Source organism: Pelodiscus sinensis, chromosome 5, assembly GCF_052426305.1.
Source record: "Pelodiscus sinensis isolate ZL-2025 chromosome 5, ASM5242630v1, whole genome shotgun sequence".
Lineage (NCBI taxonomy): Eukaryota > Metazoa > Chordata > Testudines > Trionychidae > Pelodiscus > Pelodiscus sinensis.
The window spans coordinates 19,721,781-19,737,034 of record NC_143056.1 but is presented as its reverse complement, the minus strand read 5'-3'; positions in this window follow the sequence as shown (position 1 = coordinate 19,737,034).

Sequence of the window (15,254 nt, the reverse complement as noted above, 5' to 3'; positions counted from 1 at the left end):
AATTAAAGTTGTGCTGCTGCTTTTAAAACTTTGAATGGTGTATACTCTGGTTAACTTGAAATCCTCCAACTGATATCTGCACTCCGACACTCCAGCACGTCCTTCCTTGGATGCAGCCCCACAAAACTGACCTTCCACTTTTTAGCAACTACTAAATAATGTCAACTTTTTGCTGGCAATCAAGAGTTGTTAAGACGCAGAATCTACTTTAATATTTTTAAAAGTCACATTTGAAAAATGTAGAAATAATTAGTTTTATGATGTCTTTCACCTCAGAATCAGAGTTTAGGAATCAAGTGCCCCGTGTACTTCATAATATCAGTAAAATGTAATGCTGGGACAAATATTTTTGCATTTTCTGCAGCTACTTATCAGGGATCCTAGAAATCCCTTTGCCTCCAAATTTTTTTTTCTTTTTACAGAGATTCTTTAGTTTTTGCATTTTGTGGGGGAAAACATTAAAATATTAACTATGTTTTGTTGAAACTAACAATGTCACTTATTCAGTGTGTGTAACCTTTCCCTCTTGTGGTTGATCTTTGAATGTGTATTACATTTGCATAGCTTAACATACTCCAATAAACTGCTTCTGATGTGTAGAATTTATTCAGTAGGGCATAAGAGTTTGTGATTTAATGCATCTCCAATTTCATTTCAGACATGAGTAATTAAAGTCTCTGCCCTCCCTGCACACACTTCCTACACAGCCTCCTGCCCTGAGCCCCTCCTCATCCCCCAACATTGACTTCTGCATCCTCACTCCCCTGCCCCCTCCACATCCCCAAAGAGAGAGACTTCAATTAAAACAACTGATGGAAGTTGCACTTAGACCCAAGGTTCCTGAACATCCAGGCTCAAGTTTGTTGGTGCAGAGCACCCTGGTGTTGGAATAAGAAATGATGCAGGGAAAAGACTCAGTAAAGGAGCCCCAACACTGCAAGTCTCCAACACCACACTGCAAGTCAGAGGCACGGCTCCCTCCCAAGTGACATAAGAAGGAAGATGGAGTTGTTTGCCACATAGTTTGGCTAGACCTACTATGGGCCAGAGAACCAGCAGGTAGGGTTCGCCCACCAAATGTCAAGAGGCAATTCTTGGTGAGCCATTGACTCCGGGACCCTAGGTAGCCTTGAGTCCAGCACCGGGCGACTCACCCACTGATCAAGACCTGATGAAGATTGTGGAGCCTTCCACGCCCAACACATTTGAGTCAGTCAGAGATTTGATTGAGTTCACAGAGCCCCTTTCAGGCAGACACGTCCATGCATCTCGCACCACCCAGATAGGTGCCATCTTGAGTCAAGCCCGCTGTGATGCAATGCTTCCCATCTGCAGACAGGCACTGTTCCAGGTCCACAACTTCCTGGCCACTGCTCACTGGCACCCACAGCATCAGTCTCACTTGGCACCAAGCCAGGAATCACCCTGCATCAAGTGGCTGGCACCGCGCCTTGTCTGGCTCTAAGAGGTGACACTGTTCTCTGGCACCAGACTCCAGAGACTTTCCTGGTGCTGCAGGCTAAGCATAGTTCTTCTTCGGGGATGTTCCCGCGGGTGCTCCACTATGGGTGCTGGGCTTGCCCTGGCGCCACAGACGGAGACTTGTCATTAGCAGTGTCCAGCCGGACCACGCATGTGCCGCAGGCTCGCGGCTTTCGCGCTCTTTCTGTCACGCGGTCCGGCCCCTCCGCCAGTTCCTCTTTACCGCCTCAGGCTGCAGACGCTTGTAGCCGCGCTCCTCACTCCACAAGAACTAGACTGCTTCTAGTTCTCCCTTTGTGTAAAAAAATTTCCCTTTTCTTTCCTCTCCCCTCTCTTTTCCCATAAATTAAAAAAAAAATTTCTTTCAAGAGAGGAAGGACAAAGAGAACTATCAGGAGGAAAGCACAGACGGCTCTTACCTCCCGCCTCTCAGGTGTTCTCCTGCCAGCTTCTCAGTATAGCTCCGTACACCTTTAAAAAAAAAAAAGACAGACTGTTAAGATAAAAAGAACAAAAGATACCTAGGCAGAGCCATTACCAGGCTATCAGTCCTTAACCACCTACTGTTCAAGAAAACAAAAGATAAAAATTAGCGGGCTGCCAGTAAATGTCAGGTACCGGCTTTAAAAAAATGTGGCTTCTGCTGTGAGGCAATGCCTCGGGCGACCATGCCGAATGTATTCGTTGCCTGGGGGAGTCTCACATCCCCCAAAAGCCTCCAGAGCCAGGAAAGACAGGGAGAGGAGCCTTCGTATGCTCCTCTTTGATACAGCCCTGCAGCCGCTGCGAGCTGCCTTGAATCAGCAGCCTCCTAAGTGCCGGGCTTCCTCCCCTACTGCGGAACTTCAGGGGAAAATGACCCCGTCCTCAGCAAGATCCCTGCCAGCTGCCTTTAATGGCAGGGACAGCCAGGCAAAGACACCTGGGACCACTGGCATTCCAAAACCATGTCCCCCTGCCTCAGCGGCTTCTAAGTCTAAGCGGCCACGGGAGTCTGCAAAGACACTGGCTCCCCAGCCGGCATCAGCACAGCCGCTTCCTCCTCCTCCGGCGCCGAGTGTTGAGCTGGCGCCGAGAGCAGCCCCGGACCCGACCACGGCACTGGCCCTCGCACCGCCCCCGAGTCACCACGCGGTGCCGATCGCTCCTGCCCAGCTGCATCAGGAGCCGAGCGATTCAGCGGCCAGTGCTTCAGCGCATGCCGCAACCCGATCACTCCGGAGCCCTGCTGCCTTCTATTCCCCACGCCGCAGCTGCTCCCGCTCCCGCTTCATATCCCCGGCACCGTCCTCTCCTCTGCCGGCACTGCGATCTCCATGCCGCTCTCCTTGCAGCTCGTCCAGACTGCCCTCCCCGTTTCTGGCTGCTGCATCTCCCCATCACAGGCACCAGCACAGACATCTCTCTGCCTCTCCTGCCTCATCCAGGGCATCACACCTCCACTCCTGCTCGCCCTACTCCCCGTACCATTATCGGTACGGCAGTCGCTCCAGCTTCCATGATGACCATTCGCCACGCCACAGCACCTACCATCGCGACGACCGTGACTTTCAACATTCCCATAGTCGGTATTCTTACCGACCCCAATCCGTCTCCGACTACGCTGCACACAGGCGCTCTCCAACCCAGGCTCCCCTTACTCCTCCGCATCACGCGACATCACCATCTCACCACTCTTCAGAGCCAGAACATACTCCCTTCGTGCACCATACCTCGGGGTCTTCCATTCCGGTTTCATCTCCTCCGGAGGACACAGTGAACCCCGACGACAGCTCCCCTCCAGATGACCTCCGTCAATTCCAAGAATTATTTAAGCGGGTAGCTATTACACAGGAGATCCCGCTACAAGAGCTCAAAGATAAGCAGCATAAGCTTTTTAGGAATCTCCAACTGTGACATAGTTCATGCCTCGCCATCCCTCTCGACGAAGGCATCCTGGAACTGGCTGACGAGGTGTGTCATGCTCCAGCGTCAACCCTTCCCACCAACAAAAGAGCCAACAAGAAATATTTCATGCCACCAAAGAGCATGGAATTCCTCTTTACTCATCCACAGGCTAACTCTTTAGTATTCGACGCAGCTCAACAGACATCTAGAGCCCCTCACCTCAAATACCAGGGCTCTGATAAAGACATACGGAGGCTCGAAGTTCTGGGCAGGAATGTATACACCTCAGCGACTCTACTCCTCAGAATCGCCAATTACTTGGCGCATCTCTCTAATCATACTTTCGATACATTTTCACGCCTCACTCCTTTCATGGATCATATCTCCGACCCAAAAAGATCGATCCTGAGATCAGTCATCCAAGAGGGTTACACATCAGCGAGAACGTCCCTCCAGATGGCTATGGACGTGGCTGATACTGCTGCTCGTTCTGCCGCTACGGCTATTGTTATGCCTAGAGCCTCTTTCCTCCAAGTGGCAGGAGTTCCAAAGGAACTACAGACAAAAGTCGAGGACTTACCCTTCGACAAGGTCAAGTTCTTTGCAGAGGCCACAGATGCAATCCTGCACTCCTCTAAAGACTCTCGGACAACCCTGCGAACTTTGGGATGTATACGCTCACCTTTAAGAGACGGTGATACTCACCCTATCAGCGCAGATATGATTACCCCTACATTAGACGCCAGTGGCAACAACAGTACCAACAACAGAGGCCTTTTGACAATGAGCATTCTCGCCAGAGGCCTCAACGACGCCGAAACCCGACCGGCAGACCGAACATGCCATCCAACAGCAAGCAACAGATTTGATGTGTTGGTCGAGGGCGAGCAGACAGCCACAGGCAGCACCGTGAATCATTCAACCCAGCTATTCCACCACTGTCTAAGACCCTTTCTACATCAATGGGCAAAAATCACCACGGACAAATGGGTCCTCGAGATTGTTCAGTTCAGCTATCCTATCCCTCTCATAGCCGTCCCACCAACCACCCCCCCCACCCCGTCCCTCTTCAGGGACCCCTCTCACGAAACCCTCCTCAGATTAGAGGTCGACCGCCTTCTCTCTCTGGGTGCCATAGAGCCAGTTCCGAAGGACTTCAGGAACGGGCTTTTACACTCACTATTTCCTCACCCAGAAAAGGTCCGGAGGCTGGCGCCCTATCCTAGACCTCCGTCGTCTGAACAAATATCTCAGGAAACAATGATTCAAAATGACAACACTAGCTGCCATAATCCCTATTTTAAATCCACAGGACTGGTTTGCCGCCCTCGACCTCCAGGACGCCTATTTCCACGTCCCTATTCACTCTGCTCACAGAAGGTTTTTGTGCTTCGTTGTGGCGGAGGACCATTTTCAATACAAGGTCCTCTCCCTTCGGGCTATCCTCAGCCCCCAGGGTGTTCTCAACGGTCCTATCCGTGGTCACGGCCTTTCTCCGACGCCAAGGGGTGCTCATCTTCCCTTATCTGGACGACTGCCTGCTCAAAGCACACGAGGTCTCCCACATGGTTCACCTCACGAGGCAAGTCTTTCGATCGCTCGGACTCCTCCTCAACGAGCAGAAGTCCATCTTGCATCCCACTCAGAACATCGAGTTCATTGGGGCCCGTCTGGACTCACTCGCCAGCAGAGCATTCCTACCTTCGCAGAGGTTTCAAGCCATCCAGGACCTCATTTGCACCATCACCATGAGCCCCACTGTCCCACTCATCACATATCTCAGACTCATGGGCCACATTGCCGCCACAACGTGTGTAGTGAAATACGCCAGACTACGCCTGCGTGCCCTTCAGCACTGGCTGACCCTTGTATACCACCACACCAGATACAATATCCACAGGCCCGTTACACCGCCACCTGGCGTTCTTCAATCACTCTGATGGTGGACCAGGCACACAAACCTGCTTTCGGGTGTACCATTTCACCCGCAGCAGCCTCTCCACCAAATCACAACAGATGCCTCCCTACAAGGCTGGGGAGGCCCACATGGGCTCCCTCTCGGCACAAGGCCAATGGTCTCCACAAGAAGCAAGGTTACACATAAACCTCCTAGAGCTTCGTGCTATTTTCAACGCATGCAAATCCTTCCTCATCTACATTCACAATACCACTGTGGCGATACTTACAGACAACATCGTAGCCATGTACTACGTAAATCACCAGGGCGGCACTCGCTCCCGTTCACTATGCACGGAAGCTATCCGCTTTTGGAACTGGTGCATTCGCCACGGGGTGACTCCTTTGGCATCCTACTTACCTGGCATCACAAACGTGATGGCAGACTTCCTGAGCAGACACTTTCCTCCGTTCTGGACTATGCACTGCACCTAAAAAACAAGGGTCTTGCGTTAGCCTCCATCAGGGTGCACCTCGCAACAATATCAGCATTCACACCACCTATAGATGACGTTTCTATCTTCGCCCATCCTATGACTAAAAGATTTCTCAAGGGCCTTACCAACATGGACCCACCACGCAACCCAGTCCCTCCTGTGTGGAGCCTGGACGTGGTATTCGACGCCCTAATGAGGCCACCGTTCGAGCCTCTGGCGACCGTATCCTTACAATTCCTTACTCTGAAAATGGTTTTCCTGCTCGCAATAACCTCTGCACGCAGGGTTAGCGAGCTTTCCGCCATGATGGCCATCCCACCATATACAATCTTCCGTAGCGATGGAGTAGTCTTGAGATTACACCCGAGGTTCCTACCCAAGATTGTCTCCAATTTTCCACATTAATGAACCAGTCATCTTGCCAACTTTTTTACCGAAGCCCCATGCCTCGCCACGAGACGTGGCCCTACATTCCTTGGACATCCGCAGGGCCTTAGCATTCTACATAGATCGCACTAAATCGTTCAGGCTTACGGACCATTTATTCGTCTCCCTGGCACACAAGTCTAACGGTCAACATCTATCTTCCTAAAGAATTTCCAATCTCGTGACTGCATGCATAGTGCAATCGTACGCAACGAGAGGGTTACCCCTTCCGTCCCAACCACATGCTCATTCCACTAGAGCCATGGCCACATCTACAGCATTCCATAGAGGCGTGTATCTGAAGGACATTTGCAGAATGGCGACTTGGTCCTCTCATGGGACCTTCGCTAAGCATTATTCTATCTCTCACTCAGATGGGCCAGTGGTGACTGCGGTGCTCTCCACGGCGGATAAATAGGGTCTCCGTGCCCTCCTTCCGTTTTTGATGACTACCGCTACGCAGTCACCCATAGTGGAGCACCCGCGGGGACATCCCCGAAAAAGAAAGCGAAGTTACTCACCTCCGGTGCAGTAACTGTCATTCTTCGAAGTGGTGTCCCCGCGGGTGCTCCACTACCCGCCCTCCTCCCCGCTTCGGAGTCCTCTCTCTCTCTCTGCTCTTGTCTTTTACAGACTCCGAGGCGGTTCCGAGGAACTGGCGGAGGGGCCGGACCGCGCGACAGAAAGAGCTCGAAAGCCGCGAGCCTGCGGCACATGCGTGGTCCGGCCGGACACTGCTAATGACAAGTCTCCGTCTGCGGCGCCGGGGCAAGCCCGGCACCCATAGTGGAGCACCCGCGGGGACACCACCTCGAAGAACGACAGTTACTACACAGGAGGTGAGTAACCGCTTTCCCACTCCCTCGGTAGCAGGCACTGGTCCTTGCCATGCTTCGCTCAGCCTGGGTCCTGTTCATCATGGCACTGACCTCCTGCCCAGGGCTTATCAGTGCCACCCTCGTTCTGTCCTTCAGAGTTGTTGATGTCAGAGGCCAAATCAGTCACATCTAAAAGTACCAGGAACAGATCGAGCAAGCACACGGGGGAATACCACATGTGCAGGCATTCCCAATGGCCTCCACCACTTCAGTGGCCCTTTTTAACTTCCTGGGTGTACCAATAAGCCCAAAGTGCCCCTTTGCTGGCTTCCTGGTCAGCAACCTTGGCAGACCACCATCCCAAGTCACTGGGTATGATACCCACTTCTAGTCCACTGGAGGCAACAATCACCTAGCCACCCTACTGTATGGACATATGTGGATTCCGCAGGTGCCACCTACAACTGATGCCCTGTCAGTGCATAATTTGCTCGACAGCCTCCAGGAGGGCATGCATAAGACAGGCTCCATGAACATTTGGGAGGATCCTGTTCCCCCATCAGCCTCATCCCCGGATAAGGCAGTGGCAGGAGCATCAACCTCCAGGCCTTCCCCTATTGACCATAAGGCCCACCAAGACACGAGCAAATTCATTGATGTTTATTAGGCATTCATATACTGCATTCATGGAGGGAGAGAAGTACTTAGCTAAGACATAGGCACCTGCCACTTGAGCAAGGGGAAAATCTCTGCTCTGGAGATGTAGAGTAAATGGCCCTTATGTTCTCTCCAAACTGTAGGCAGCTACCAAAAGGCAGACTCTTCAGATGCACTCCAGTACAACCCCAGTCTAATAATGAATACTAGAGTTACAGACTGGTCAACTGCACCCCTCATTTGGAACTGGAAGTACAGAAGCAGTGATAATCAGAAACAAAAAAGGAAATTTTAGACCAAAGAAAATTTGCTAATGAATACTTACAATGGCTGGGGCTAAAATAAAACCTGTAATATTATGATGTTAACTATGGAGAGGCTCCATATTCCATAAAATAGATTTCAATGCATAATTTGTACTGTGCCAAGCTTGAAATATTTGTATTCTGTTCTCATTTTGGGAATATTTAGTAGGTCTTTTCCTTGCTAATATAAGCCTGCTTGTATCTATGTACATGCTTTGAAATCAACACAATCAACACTGTTGACTGATTGGGCATTCATATACAAATAATTGTTTTACTTCTGCTTAGTATTTGTAGGTCCCATAGTGTGGGCAGGAACTGGGGCAATGGATGTGCCATTTTTTCCTCTATGGGGAAACTCTTAAGGGATGTGGAGCACCAATGAATGCACTAATATGTTGTCTTTTTGGTGCCACATCTATCTAGGTGTCCTACAGTTGTTGAGTGCCCAAGGGTGATGCTGGTGTTTCAAATTGCTACTTGATTCATCCATCAATTGTTATGCTTCAAAGCAGTTATGTCATTTGTAATGGTGACCTTGCACCATGAACTTGACTGACTGCCAATTTATTTCACATAAGCTATTGAGCAACCATCAGATGTTAATGATGTTTGATCATTGCTCTCAAGATGGTGACCTTGAAGTATGCAATCTGCGATCCAGTGAGACAATACTTGCTGTCCCTTCTTTCATTCTGCAATAGAAATGAAGAGTTTAGGGGACACTGTGAAAGTCTTGTTCTATGGAGGCAGAAGGAAAGTGCCCTACTAATGTTGAGGTATGCATTTGTGCTTTGAAAGCATTGGCATGAGGCTTGGGGAAGAACACAAGTAAGTAGATGGTCTGGTTGATGAGGAAAGGCAATCGGGTCTTGGGGAGGAACTTGGGATAGATGCTCAGAGGCACCTTATTTTTGAAGATGATGGTGTATAGGGGGTCTGCCGTTAGGGCAGCCATTTCTCCTACCCGACGGGCCAATGTTATCACCACTAGGAATGCTATTTTCAAGGATAAGTGAAGAAGCGAGCATGTAGCCATGGGTTCAAATGAGGGGTTTGTGAGGGTGTTTAGTACCAGATGTAAGTCCCTTGGTATGTGTGGAATGGTTACATCTGGGTATAATGCTTGTAGGTCTTTCAGGAATCACTTTGTCACAGGATATGCAAAGATCATAGTGTCATCAGTCTTCATATGGAATGTTGCAATAGGTGCCAAGTATACCTTAATCAAAGTGATAAAGAGATGGGAGATTTTAAGGTGCAATCATAGGTAATGGGGCTCTCTCCAGACCTGTGTTGTGGGAAGTAGCCCAGTGGAACAATTGTGACCATTTGTCCCTATATGTCTTGCGAGCTGAGGGGGCTCTACTGTGGAGAAGCATGTTTTGTACCTGGATTGAGCACTGTAGCTGTATCCTGGAGAGCCATCTATGTACTGTCCGAGGCAGAACATCAGAAATGGCTGCCCGTTGCAGGGAGCCATAGCCTGTAATACCTCTGAGGCTGGTATAGGGGGCTCTGTCTGTGAGATGGAGTGTTTTCCATATAAGGGCATGTAAATTAATAATCTTCCCCTGCTCGCTCCACCCATTGCAGTAACAGATCAGCCAGTGGGCTGACTGGTGCTCAGGCCTGCTACTCCACCCACTGCAGCAAAAACCAACCTATGGGGTGATAAGTTCACAGGCAATAAAACAGGCAGGCAGCCCCTCTCTCACTGGGGATTCGCATTGAGTGAACGCCTGGCCTGATCACCCAGACGCCTTGCACCCCCCGCTCTCGAGTCTTACTGAGCATACTCCGAGTTGGTCGACCCGAGTGGAGACAGTTTATGAGCGTGTGACTGGTACTTGTGTTCCTGCTGTCTCCAGAACTGGTATAACACCCCCCCCCCCCCCACCATCATCCCTATCCTAATTGATTTTTTAGTTGTCTTTATTGCTTGCCAAGTGACAGTGGCTAAAAAGTTACTAAGTTAGTTTATAAATAGTTGTGGTTTAGGTTTTTTACTGTTTCCTTGTATAAAGTTGTGTAAATAATCAGCCCTATGGACAATACCAGTGTTAATTCAACTGTTCCTAACCCCTGGGCAGTTATTGGGAATTATTGTGATTTAGAAAAGCCTCAGGGAATTGTTTTGTGTTGTCTGGCAATCTGTTTAATTTTTGTTCTGATGATTGTCTGGCGCCATCAAAATAAAATCAGTTTGTGCTTTTTGAAACCCCCAGTTGTGGTCTCATCCTTTCCGGCATCCCTTTGAACCTCATGTATTACGGGGACTGACATGTACCAGGCCTTCAAGTGCAGTGTTAGAAACTGTGGGTGTGGAACTTGTGGCCCTGGTTAGAAAAGAATCTTTGGATTGCATGGAAGTGTGATTGGAGGACACAGAGCCATTCTGTTCAGGAAAGGGAACCATGATTGCCAGGGCCAGCAAGGGGCTAAGAGGATGATCCTCACCCTGTCCCTCCTTCTTTTGAGAATTGTCCTATTGAGAAGAGGAATTGTAGGGAAGGGCATATAGTAGGTGATGGGTCCACTTGAGAATGAGGGCCCTTGCCTAAGCTAGCCCTGGAGCAATACAAGGGACACTTTTTGTTGGCCTTTGTGGCAAAGAGCTCTATCTGGGGCATCCCCAAAGTTTGAACATCTTAGTGAGGACTCTGATCTATCTGCCTCTCGTGGTCCTGAAGTAGGGTTCTGCTTAGAGCATTGGCGGTGGTGCTTAAGGCACCAGGAAGGTGGCATGCGCTTATGGAGATGCCCTGTGGAACTGGTTACCCATGCTAATAGTTTCTGTGCATAAGGCAGGGCCACTTGCCTGTTTATATAAAACGTGTAGGTGATGTTGTTGGTACATATTCAGACATGTTTTCCGAGCATGTGAGATAGGAAATGTTGACAGGCAAGCCGATCGGCTCTGAGCTCGAGGATGTTGATGTGCAGGACCTGTTCTGCTGATGTCCGTAGGCCCTGAATTGTGATATCTTTGATGTGCATGAAGGGGGATGCTTAGGCATAGATTCTCTGGTTTTGTCCATTGCATGTTTCACTGTAGGAGGAATAGACAGGGTTTTAGTTGGAGGGTAGGCATTTGGCATGTAGGCTGACTTGAACCAGCCCTGAAGGCCTCTCATGAAGAGATGAGCATTTGGAACAAAAGTGTTGCAGAATGTAGTGTGGCCTAGAAGCTGAAAACAGTCATACACAGTGATATGTGGCATTAAGTGCAGCTTTAGAACTAGATTGTGAATCTTTAAACACTTGCCTGTGGTAGAGAGGCTATGGCAGTACTCGAATTGAGCTGTGCTCCAATGAATTGTATGGATTGTCAGTGTGAGCACTGATTTTTGTCTCATTCACTAATAAGTCCAAAGATTGAAAACATTCCTGTACGAAGTGAGTGCTATGAAGAGAGTTCTACTCGGTTCTTGCCTCGATGAGGCAATCATCGAAATAAGGGTAGATAATAGTGCCTGTTTCCTCAGGTGGGACGTAACCACCACCAGCATCTTGGAAAAACTCTTGATGCCATGGAGAGTCCAAAGGGTAGGAAAGTATTTTGGTAGTGTTGAATACTTAAGATGGAATGGAGAAATTGTCTATGAGCAGGATGAATAGTAAGATGGAAATAGGTGTCCTGTAAGTTGAGACACAGAAAACAATCATCCGGCTCCCGAGAAGGGATAATGGTAGTCAGTGTCACCATCTTGAATTTTTGTCTCTTCACGAATTTATTAAGGGCTCTAAGTTCCAAAATTTTCTGTGTTAGGAAATAATGTGAATAAAATCCACTCCCATGATATTCTTGTGAGACCGCTTCTGTAGCGCCCAATTGGAGGAGGTGCTCGACCTCCTGTCTCAAGATGGCCTTGTGAGAGTGGTTCCTGAAGAGGGATGGGGTGGGAGGGATGGAGAGGAAATGGATGGTGTATCTTGATAGGATAGTTTGTAGTACCCATCTATCATATGTTATGTTCTGCCAGTTGGTATAAAAGAGCAGAACACGATGGGTAACATGGTTTGTTGTTAATTGACAATTCTGGATCTGGTAGAATTCTTTTCAGTCTCTCAATGCCTGGCTCAAATTTGCTTATTTGGTTGGTGTGGCTGGTTGGTAGTGCTGCTCTGATTGCATCTATGCTGTTGCCTGCCACGACCCCATTGTTGTTGCAGTTGATGATCCTAATCTCAGATGTTGGTAAGTGTAAGGTGGGTATCTTGGTCTCTGGTACAGTTATATCTATACTGCCTCTTTCTGGTAGCAGGTGTGTGGATGATAAGAGAGCGGAGCATTGCCTGGGAATCCTTCACAGAATGAAGGACCTCCTTCATCTTAGTTGAAAAAAGCTTCTCGCCTTCAGATGGTAAGCCCTCCACAGTTGCCTGAATTTCATGAGGAAATGCCGAAGAGTTAAACCCGGAGTGGGTGGGTGAAGAGGAATTCTGACCCTTGCAGGAATGTAGTATTTCCTATCCACTGCACGTTTTTGTCAGGCTCCATGATAGCTGGATTAATGGGCAAAGCAATGTTGGCCAATGGTGTGGCTTGGAGGATATTAGTGAGCTCATGTTGTGTCTCCTGCACTTCTTCCATAGTGATATTCAGATCAGCTGCAAACCTCTTAAAGCAGGCATGTCCAAAGTCTGGCCCGCGGGCCAATTGCGGCCCATGTTCCGGTTTAATACGGCCCCACAGGTAATTTGGCAATATCTATCTTTTATGGCCCCCAACGAATCCATATGTATTGAGATGAATACATTGTAAAATCTTAGTTAATGTCAGTTGGTCTAAATCAGTTATAAATATATTTGGACACAACATGTATACTTGGTGTTATGTTCCTGTTCATATTTTTTGAACTTAAAAGTTGACAGACAATCTTTATTACCAATAATATGTAATGTACTTTACAATGTTCCTGACATATAGTTCAGCTTCCTGGATTTTATTTTTAATCTGGCCTTCAGATATGAAAGGCAGAGTGTTTTAACACCTGTTTAGATTTGTCATCCATGTGACGAAATGAAAAGTATGCTGTTTGCAATAAATTTTGCATAAAATAGTTAATTTGCATTTAATTTTAATGGTTCAAAGAATGTCAGGCAAAATGGTCGGCCCTCACGCATGTTCACTTCATAAAATCTGGCCCTCTTTGAAAAAAGTTTGGACACCCCTGTCTTAAAGAGATCATGAAAGGGAGTAAAGTCATCAGTTGTGGTTGGAGACAGTGGCATGACTGCATCGTCGGGGGAGGAGGATGAATTTGTATCGGGGGATGTATTTGGGCCTGACTCATGAGATTGAGGATCAGCCGTTTGTTTCATGCTGTTTCCTCTATGGTGACAGAGATTGAGGTGGAGGAGAGGGTGTGGACTGAATATGTTTCTTTTTTGAATGTCTCTTTTTGTAGTCTTAAGCCCATGCACTCAAGTATTTCCACTGTGCAGCATAAGGCATAGGTGGTGGCATCCATGGGTGTGGACCCTAAGGGGGGCATGGTCACTGGATGCATAAAGCTACAATGAGTCAAAGACACAGATATTTCTGCACTAGGTGATAACTGGAGTGAGAACGATAACTCCCCTTCATCATCGTCATCACTGGATAAAAGTCTAGGTGATGAGACATGTTTGGATTCTACTGGTGGTGGTGACTTGTCAGTACCGAGGAATGGAGAATTCAACATAGACGACACAGTAAAGTCTCCCTAGTGTAAAAACCTGGGTTCCGGAGTGGACGGTACTGAGGCCATAGGTACTGTGAACAGTACTGGAGCTGCTGCTATTGTGGTTGGCACCAATGTGGGTTTCAGTGCTGAGGGAGATATGGTGCCGTTCGGTGGTAGGATGCTGCTAATGGGCTGCATGGCTCATTGCTGCGGTGCTGTGGTGATAGGTGTCAGTGCCGAGAGTTCAACAATCTGGTTGGTGCCATAGTGGGTGCTGAGACACAAGAGGCAGGCACAGAAGAGCCTGTAGCCTTGATACAAGTTCTGTGGACACTGTGCCTGCTTAGAGTCTGATCAGTGCTAAAAGTCCCTAGGGCATCATAAGTGCCGAGACAAAGTGGCATCTCAGCCATCGGTACCAAACTTTTGGTTGTGCGCTGCTTAGGTGACTTTCCCTTGTAAGGTAAGAGGCACATTTGTTTGGGAATTTTTTTCCCCATTTTCAGATCTTGTCTTGTCAGGACCTTGTGTGCCAGTATCCAAGGAGGGATGTTGCAACTTCTCTAACATAATCATTTTCAGGCAGCGGTCCCAGTCTGTGTGTTCACACCTTGTGTTTGGTGCAGTGCTAGCAGTCCGGGTGAACATGGGACTCCCTGAGGCTTTTCACACGTTTAGCATATCTGTTGGAGACAGGCGTGGCATCGTTTAAAGCCTGGTGACTCTGGCACTGCAGGATTAAATTTGGAGGAAAAAAGGAGTGTTTTTTTTTAATGTAGATGAACTTAGATAAGGTAACTGAGGAAGAAATAACTGAAAAGTTAACTACTTATCTACAGTATTAATGAAGAGTGAATAGCAATGCCAAACACCTTCTTAAGCCAGGGATATTAAGAAGGAACTGTGGGGGAGGGTGGTCGTGCATGCGTGGAAGTCCCGAGTGGCACCCATGCACCTCCCCTGCCGCATTCCCCCGTGTATTGGTGTAAAGAACCCAGTCTGCAGCACCGGGATACACTGATACCGGCTCTGGAGCACCAACTAGGACATATCTATCAAAGAACCAAATGATCATATATTGCAGTGTTGGGATTCAATATTGTTAACAAGACCCTGAACAAGTTTGTTTCGAACAATAAGAGTCTCAGTACAGATTCAGTGACAGGTAATAACATGGAATTTGTTTACTAAGCTTTTAGTCAGTATGAGACTCAATTTCTTTACCAGTTTGGTTTTTACTTGCCTTGAGTGGAGCAGCCTCCCCGAGTCATTGTGGTCCCTGCCAGTGTAGATAGCTGAGATTTGTTTTGCGCAAAAAAGCCCTGATTGCGAAAATGGCGATCGGGGCTTTTTTTTGCACAAAAGTTCATCTAGATTGGCCAAGGATGCTTTTCTGCAAAAAGTGCTTTTGCTGAAAAGCGTCTGTGCCAATCTAGACGCTCTTTTCCGAAAATGCTTTTAATGGAAAACTTTTCTGTTAAAAGCATTTCCGGAAAATCATGCCAGTCTAGATGTAGCCCAGATGTGGCCTCACTAGTGCTGAATAAAGAGGAATAATAACTTCTCTAGATCTGCTGGAAATACTCTTGCTAATGCACCCCAGTATGCCATTAG